General features: G+C 41.1%; 1 long non-coding RNA gene across 4 annotated transcripts; it reads right to left on the minus strand.

Moving 5' to 3' along the window:
* Nucleotides 1-78: 78 nt before the first annotated feature.
* On the minus strand, nucleotides 79-7,810 carry LOC125612989. Of its 4 annotated transcripts, none has more exons than XR_007343496.1 (5): nucleotides 7,544-7,807; nucleotides 6,217-6,750; nucleotides 5,860-5,977; nucleotides 5,033-5,209; nucleotides 83-451 (listed from the first exon to the last, which is right to left on the minus strand). It is a non-coding gene; the product is annotated as an uncharacterized LOC125612989 (long non-coding RNA). The 4 variants fall into 4 exon arrangements; XR_007343494.1 differs by having other exon boundaries at nucleotides 88-451; nucleotides 5,873-5,977; nucleotides 7,544-7,804; XR_007343495.1 differs by having other exon boundaries at nucleotides 79-451; nucleotides 5,860-6,750; nucleotides 7,544-7,810.
* Nucleotides 7,811-8,324: the final 514 nt, after the last annotated feature.

Here is an 8,324-nt window from a genome sequence, read left to right on the forward strand (position 1 = left end):
CCCCCAGGTTACCACTCCTAGTTCCCTCTGCTCATCTGCCTCCTAAAGTTCTTCTCTGTTGGCACCCAATGCCCCAATATGGTGTCTCTCCATTGAAGAAGGCAGGCTTAAGCCTCATTCCGATCCGTGGCAATTTTCAGAACCAATACCAGTTGTCTAGGTGGAGGAGAGACAGCAAATTAACCCAAGTCTTTCTTTTCTTGTAAAAGGAATTTATTATCTTGGACTTTTCCTTAAACCTAAAGAGACAGGCCTGGGAGTAAGGAGGAGGAGAAGAAAGGAGAAATTCAGAGCCGTTGAGGCCTAGGAGAGTTTAGAGAGAAGGCTAAATGTCAGCCGGTGACTCCCTCTCCTGACTTCTGGGCTGAGACGCGTTATCTCCATCCACCAAGGATATTTCTCTTTTCAGTCTTCAACGAATTTTTCTTCCTTCTGATCCTTGTCTGCAGCTCTGAGGGGGGAAATTCAGTCATTTAAGAACTTAAACTATAATTTTGCTTGGGGTGGAGACAGATTGGTTATCCTCTGATTTAAGAATAAAAAATAATGTCCCCCTTTTTCCTTCCCTCTTCCCAAATGCATACTCAAAATTCGTTCACAGTTGGTGAGAATTGGTTGCTGGATTCCATTTCGACACAGAGAGAGGAGGTCAGGTGAATTCCCCTTTTTTCCTGGAGTAGGGTATGATCCCTGAGGGAACCTTGCTTCAGCTCTTTCTTTTTTAAAATAAGAAAATAAATTGTAGGAATAATGCAGCAAGTTATAGCAAATGAATAGATGGTGTCCTCGAGGACAGGAAGGGCAGATGGATCTGGGCTTCTTGCCTAGAAACAGTACATGCTCGTATTTTATTTTAGAAAGAAAAAGATGACACTTAATTTCAGGTTTCTATAGCAAGGAGGGTAGAATTGAGGCCCAGAATTTTCTGGATTCCCTTGAGAACGACGGCTGAGTTGGGTTCTTTGGATACTATAAGATGCATCTGTTTTTGTCTATGGTGTTGGTTGGAGAAGGTCCTTGTATCTTTCAGGTTTTTGTTAGGGGGCAGTATGGTTTGAATATGGTATGACTCCCTAGTTCATGTGGTGGAGACCTGGTCTCCAATGTGATGGTGTTGAGAGGGGTAGACCCTCAAGAAAAAATCAGCTCAAGGGAGATCTACCTTTAATGAATGGATTAATGTCTTTCTCCAGAGACTGAGTTGGCTCTCTTGACTGGGTCAGTTCGTACAGGAGTGGACTAATTCTTGCAAGGCTAGGTTGTTATAAAAACCCCTCCTGCCTTCCCTTGGTCTCTATGGAACACATGCTCCTGACATGAGTGCCCTTTCTCTGTCTGCATCTCACCATGATATGATGCAGCGCAAGGTGCTCACCAGAAGCCAAGCAGATGCTAGCACCATGCTCTTGGTCCTCCAGAAATGTGAACTAGATAAACCTCTTTTTAAAATAATATATCCAGCCTCAGGTACTGTGCTACAGCAACAGAAAATAGACTAAGACAGGATAAGACATGTCTAGTACAATACCCCCTAGAGATGACTTTGTAGCTTCGAGGGCAAATCTATCCTTTGCTCTTCAAAATGTGATTTGTGAATCTGTCAATATTATATGTCAATTGCTTAACATTTATTGATAAGTCACTTAGCTTTGGATCCAGATAAGACAAGATCCCTGACAATGCTATCTGGTTGGAGGAATGAAGGCATATCTTTGATGTATTAGGAATCTTTTTTCTTTTTTACTTCAAATGACAGAATAACCAACCTAAATTGACGAAAACAAAAAGATAAATTACTGGCTCATATAAATGAAAAATCTGGGGGTGAGTGGGTATATATTAGTTAACGATTGATGAGTAATATATCACCTCAACACAGAGCAGTTTAAAACAACTGTGTATTTGGCTCATTATCTGTGAGCCAGCAATTTAATGTGGGCTCAGTAAAATGTTCTTCCGGTCTACACGGGGTGTAGGTGTAACTACAGGGTACTGTGGATCAGCTAAGCAGCAATGCTTCTGGTGGCTACTGGCTGTTGGCTGGCTGCCTTAGCTCTCCTCCAGAGTGTAGCTATTCTCCAGCAGGCTAGCCCAGGCTTTCTGCACAGTGAAAGGATTCTGAGAGACTGAAGGTGCACACCCTCACTTCCATGCCCTTGTGCTGTCTAAAATGAGCTATAAGACTCATTGGAATTGGAAGCTATCATCAAAAGGAGCAGTGGATGCTGCTGCTGATCATCATAGTGGCACAATACACTTACTTGCCACAGCTCCATTTACTGATTAGATGTAATAATGCAGTAGGTTAAGAGAGGGGCTATCATTCTAGACTTGAATCCAGCTCTTCAGAGCCATTTGGACCTGTATCACTTTTCTCAACACAGAACATAATTCTGCATGATATGAGGAATATACTGTGCTAGCTGGAGAGGTTTTTACTTTGTAATAGAAATATCACCCTGATTGATGGTAGCTTTGGCTTTTTGTGATCATCTTCTACGTGTTGTGGGATCAATACACTTTCAGATACTTGCCCATTCACCAAGGCATTATCTCTCCAAACTTCTTTGTCCCTGCTTATATTTGTCAACTTTACAATCCTTTTATTACCAGCAAAAGCTTTGGGAAGCTACAAATAAAAGCCGGGATTATAAAAGGATTCTTATTAAAGCATGCTTTCTTTGAGGCCCGGAGTACAATGCCCTCCGTTCTCCCCTTGTGAAAAGATGTATTTTCTTGTTTAATTAGAATAGACCTCCATTCCATTAGAAGTGGACAAGTAGGGCAGCAGGATTGCAACTCCAGGCTCCAGGAAAAAAGGTTTATTTATTTTCTCTCTGGTCAACTTTTAGAGCATATTACAACTCGCGAAAAATTTTTATAGTATTTAGGGACGAATGAGTACATGTAAGGCACCAGGTCCCTGCCACATAGGAACAGGTCATAGTCTCCATTTTTGTTATTTTTTAAAATTGTTTTTACTTTGCAATTAAAGCTTGTGTTGGGGAAATGCAAAGCCAAGTACATCGATTAAGGTCCTAGCAAGAAACAGATGGCACACTCAATTTGGATAATTTGAGCAGAGTTTAGCAAAGGGACTTTCTGCAGAGATGCGTACAGAACTAAAGGAAACCAAAAAGGATGGTGTTGTCCTCCAGAGTTAGCAACTGTCTCACTTAGAGCTTGAGTTGGCAAACTGAGGCTCGTGGGCTGAATCTGGTCTGCTACTTGTTTATAAAAATAAAGTTTTATTGAAACACAGCCATACACATTTCCATAAAGCAGAGTTGAATAGCTGCATCAGTGATTGTATGGCCTACAAAGCTTAAAATATTTATTATCCCTGAGCCACATCCCCAGCCTTATTTTGTATTTCATTTAGAGACAGGGTCTCACTGAGTTGCTTAGTGCCTCTTCTTTGCTGATGCAGGCTTTGAATTCACGATTCTCCTGCCTCAGCCTTTTCAGCTGCTGGGATTACAGGCATGTACCACTGCACCCAGCTGGGATGATTTATTTAAAGTGTGTTTTCTCCATTGCAGGCTCATTGATCAATCGGGTCCACAGCCTGATTCTTGAATGTAGTAGTTGTTCAAGAAATATTATTGAATAAACCATACAACAAAGAATATGCAAAGGAACTTGCACTTAAAAATAAGGCAATAAGTCCTTGAGATGAAGGAGATATGGGCAAATGAAAAAAGTAATTACATGAAAGTCCTTTTATCAGAAGCAACTGAGACAAATAGGTGGTGGTGAAATAATGACTAAAAATGATACATTAAAATTTTATTTTAACACAAAACATATGTCATTTGTCCAATCATTTGATGAGGGTCTTAGGCTTTTTTTTAAAGAAAAAAATAATTTGCATTACAATATGAAGACTTCTAAATTATCTTTCTTGCATAAACCACACTTACAGTGCATTATCTACAAACTTCAGAGTCTTTAAAATTAAAGACGTGAAACCTTAAGAAACTAAAAGATATTCTGAGGGCAGTTTGCATATAAATCTTCACAATTTTCCTTAGTGTTTTACAGATTTGCCAATTTTTTTACTTTTTATTTATTTATTTATTTTGTACCAGGGATTGAACTCAGAGGCACTAATCGCTGAGCCACATTGCCAGCCCTTTTTATTTTCTATTTTGAGGCAGAGTCTTGCTAAATTGCTTAGGGCCTCACTAAATTACTGAGGCTGGCTTTGAACTTTCAATCCTCTTGCCTCAGCCTCCCAAGCTGCTGGTATTACAGGTGTGTGCTACCACACCCAACTTGCCATTATTCTTCCTACCTGTTTGCCTTCATCAAATCTTTCCAAAGTATTCTATCTAGTTTTCACAGTAATATGGGTTTCTTTTATGGCTCATGTTACAGAATGTGAGTGATTACATGAACAAATACAACTGGAATAAATAGGTTTGGGAATAAATGAGATGGACTCGTAGCAATCGAGCCAGGCCAAGGACATGTTAGAAAGTAGCCTACTTGCCATGAGCCTTCAATCTGCTGGGGTTAAAGGAATCGTGGTTTACGGGAAGAAGGGAGCGACTTGGTTAATTTGGTGAATTAGTTAAATAGAAGTTGTTTAAGAGAGACTTTGTGTGATTATTACTCACTATTTTTTTTTTTCTTTTTGAAATGCCAAGGATTGAATCCAGGGCCTCAAATATGATAGGCAGGTGCTCTGCCACTGAGCTCACCTGCAGCCCAACACTCAATATTTTTGAGGCTAAATACAAAGGTCAACCTTTTAATCATGACTTTTGCCTTTCTATCCTGCAAACAACCCCAAACAATCATAAGGGCGACAGACCAATTCCAGGCAGTAGGTCTCCTTGCAGTTGGCCACAGTAATATCATCCTGGACTTTGTTCGCTGGTTTCTGCCCCCAGCGTAAATCAGATGGAGTCATCTCTTGGCAGTTACATGGACCTGTTTTCCTTTGACCTGATATTTGTCCAATAATTTGGATCCCTCCTGAGTGGGGAGGGGAAGGAGGGGTTAGCCCAAAGCTAGATACACCAACCTGAGGCTTGTGTTGGACAGGGGAACAGGGCTCCAGTCTCATCATGGAGGAAGTGTTCTGGGTTGAGGAAAGATTAGTCATCAGGAGACCTGCATTCCAAACCTGGCCCTGCCACTTACAAACTTTGCCACTTTGGTCAGGCAGGACGCTTACACTTGTGTGTCTTTGTTAAATTGCCTATAAAACAAATAGTAAACATTCAGTCCATATAATGTGGAATAATTCCTCTCTCATAGAAACGCTCTTAGTCTCAAGTGAAAAAAAGATACACGTACAAGTGTTAAATATTTTCATTTTTTTCCCCCTCTTTTTCTGTAGAGTCAGGATAGGCTCCGTTATGCTACAGTAACAATCTCAAACTTCAGTGGCTCAAAAAAGCAAAGTTTTTTTGTTTTTTTTTTTGGTCACTCTCATCATGTGTTCACCACAGGTTGATGTGAGGTCAGCACACTCACTCACTCTGGGAACCAGGCTGATGGCACAGCCACCATCTTGAATATTGCCAAGCACCACAGCAGAGAGAAGAACACTGTGTAGAGAAGCCACAAGCAATTAAGTGTCTGACTTGAAACAAACCATGAAACATCTGCTGGCAAGTCATTGACCAAAGCTATGCACAGGGTCCCCTCCTACTTTCAAGGGGGACAGGAAGTATAATTCTCAAGGTGTTTCAAAGAGTAGGAAATGGAGGATGAACAGCACTAACGATTGTCACACTACCTTTTTTTTCACTTCATCTTGTCTGCCTTTCCTGGTCTCTCTGTCCTTTCTTTTTAGAGAATGCTATTTGGTAGATGTGTAAACATTTAAAGACAAGCAAAGCTCACCTCTGTCACTTACCAGGTGTAGGCAACACTGGACATAACTCTTAAACTTCTTGTTGGTCACCTTATCTTAAAAGGGTGTTTGTCATGGAGATTAAATGAAGTAATACATGGATGGTCTCTAGGAACAAAGAAGAAACTTTACAAATACCTGTTTCCTTCTTCCATTCATCAGGGTCTCATGTTTTCCCCTTCCCTCTTTTCCAAGTTCTTGTAGGAAAATGTGAAGGTTTAGGAATTAGGTGCAGGGCTGACCTCAAATGATATGTAAATAGCAGCCAGAGTCAAGCCTAATGACCCCAGATTATCCCAAGGTCACCTCAAGTTGCTGTGAGTTGTAAGGAAATGTTGAGCTCTTACTTGGTATGAGGAGTCTGGAAAGAGTCCCCACCCCTGAGCCTTGTCTGAGCTCTGCTATCTCCAGGAGAAGCAGTGTGGCACCCAGCACTTCGCAATCTTCATCACGCACATAAATCCCCAGAGTATCCTGTCAAATGCACTTTCTGTTTCTGCTGGTCTGGATTGAGGCTCTACCAACTGAACTTCCAAGAGATGCCAAAGCGGTCAGTCAGTGGTGGCCCACCCTTTGAACAGAGAGGTTCTGAAGGATTGAAATGAGGATTTAAGCAGTCTAGACCTGAATTAGAATCCTTGATCAGCTCCTTGTAAATGGCAAGGCTTAGGCGAAACACTTTTGTCTTCCAAAACTCCACTTCTTCATCTGCATAACAGGTGACCCATGGTGTGTTTCCTGGGGTGTTCTTAGCTCTTGCTGATACCTCTTCAGACTTTAAAGCCTGGACTTTCTCTAAACCACAGTGATTCTCTTTTCTCTCTTCCTTTGCTCAACAGATGTCGGAGGATGCGTCTGTCTATCTCGGCTTCCAGAGAGATCTACCTTGCCCAAATGACAAGCGTCAGAGATGTGTGAGAGAGGAATGCTAAATCCAGACCATGTTCAAGTAGAGAGCATGACGGGAGATTGGGGGTGGCCCTAAGCTAAGGGAAGTTGATACAATGGTGGCCGTGAAGGCATCTTAACCAAATAGAACCTTTTAAACCAGGCCACGAGCAGTGAGACCCTACTTTTTCTTATGGGATGCGGTGATAAAGAAATTACATAGTTATTTGAGAGGAACATAAATAAAGATTAATAGGTTAATGAGTTATTTTCCTTTCATTACTACACTATTGTACTTTATTATAATTGCTTTGCACTCATTTAATTAAATTTGAACTGGGGCCAACACAAGATAATTTGTTTTCCCTGTACTGAACAATGAGTATGCAGATTGGATGTACTGAAGCAGTAATCAGCCCTCTGTTTGTAACACTTTTCTACTCTGAGTAGACATTATAATTGATAATTTGATTGTTGCAGCACTCTGTGCAATATATTTTAAAGCAACATTAACATAATGGAAATTATGTTGTGAGCTTAATCTCAGCTTTTCACTGAGAGGCTATCTGGCTCCTCAGTGTAAACCAGCCAGGGTTTGACAACAACGGGCCTCTCTCTCCTCTCTCTTTCTCCCTCCTTTCTTTTTTCCTCCTCTTTTCATTCCTTTACTTCCTTCTCCCCCCAGTTCTTCCCTCACTTCCTTTCTTTTCATCTTTTTCTCCCTTCCTTTCCTTTCTCTTTCTTTTCTTCCCTCCTTCCATAACCACATTCACTTTTTTCTCTTACCTGATCCTCTAGCTCCATGGAAGAATGCAATACTATGAAATAAGGAATGTTCACAGCAACCCTTCGGATGCACGCCTAATTTTGAGACCTGTTCACATCTACAACACTTGGGAAAAAGCAAGCAAGAACTTTTTCCACAAGTGGATTGATTCAAGGTGGGCAACGTGGCAGCCAGTGCCACACTGTGAACACTTTGCATTGATTTGCAAGGGGGTCATGCCCTCTTACAGGACATTTCTGTGAAAAAAAAAAAATCACTGGCGTTTCCTTTGTCTATAGTCAATTCTTCCTTATAGCTGCAAACACTTTCTTGAAAAGAGGTGGCCTTTATCTTCATGAATACATCTGGGAACTAATTCTCTTTGGTGTAGCTTTTCTTGTCCCGTAATGGAAACTAGGTGTGACATTCTATTTAATAATCTCAGGCCAGAGATGTTGGATGTAGGTAAGGGGACCTTGTGCCCAGGTGACTTTTGTTGAATTTTCATAACTCTGTAAATATTTGTTTCTGTGTTTGTTTTAGGAGGAAAAACACCTGTGAGTGGTTGGAAATGACTCTGTTTGTTTTGGAAGAGCTGAGGGAGGGGAGTCTGAATGTTCTTTGTCTCCCACTAACCTGTCCAGGCCCTGAATTTGTCGCAAAAATCTAATTTCTTTAAAGAAAAGCCTGTTCTTTCATCTCTGAGCTGTTTTGGAGGGTTGGGCACCCATACTGTAGTCTGCTGCTATATTTTCAAACTACCCTGTCAGCATAGAAGAAAAATGCCCCCCTCAACCATCA

The sequence above is a fragment of the Marmota marmota genome, unplaced genomic scaffold, assembly GCF_001458135.2.
Source record: "Marmota marmota marmota unplaced genomic scaffold, marMar, whole genome shotgun sequence".
NCBI lineage: Eukaryota > Metazoa > Chordata > Mammalia > Rodentia > Sciuridae > Marmota > Marmota marmota.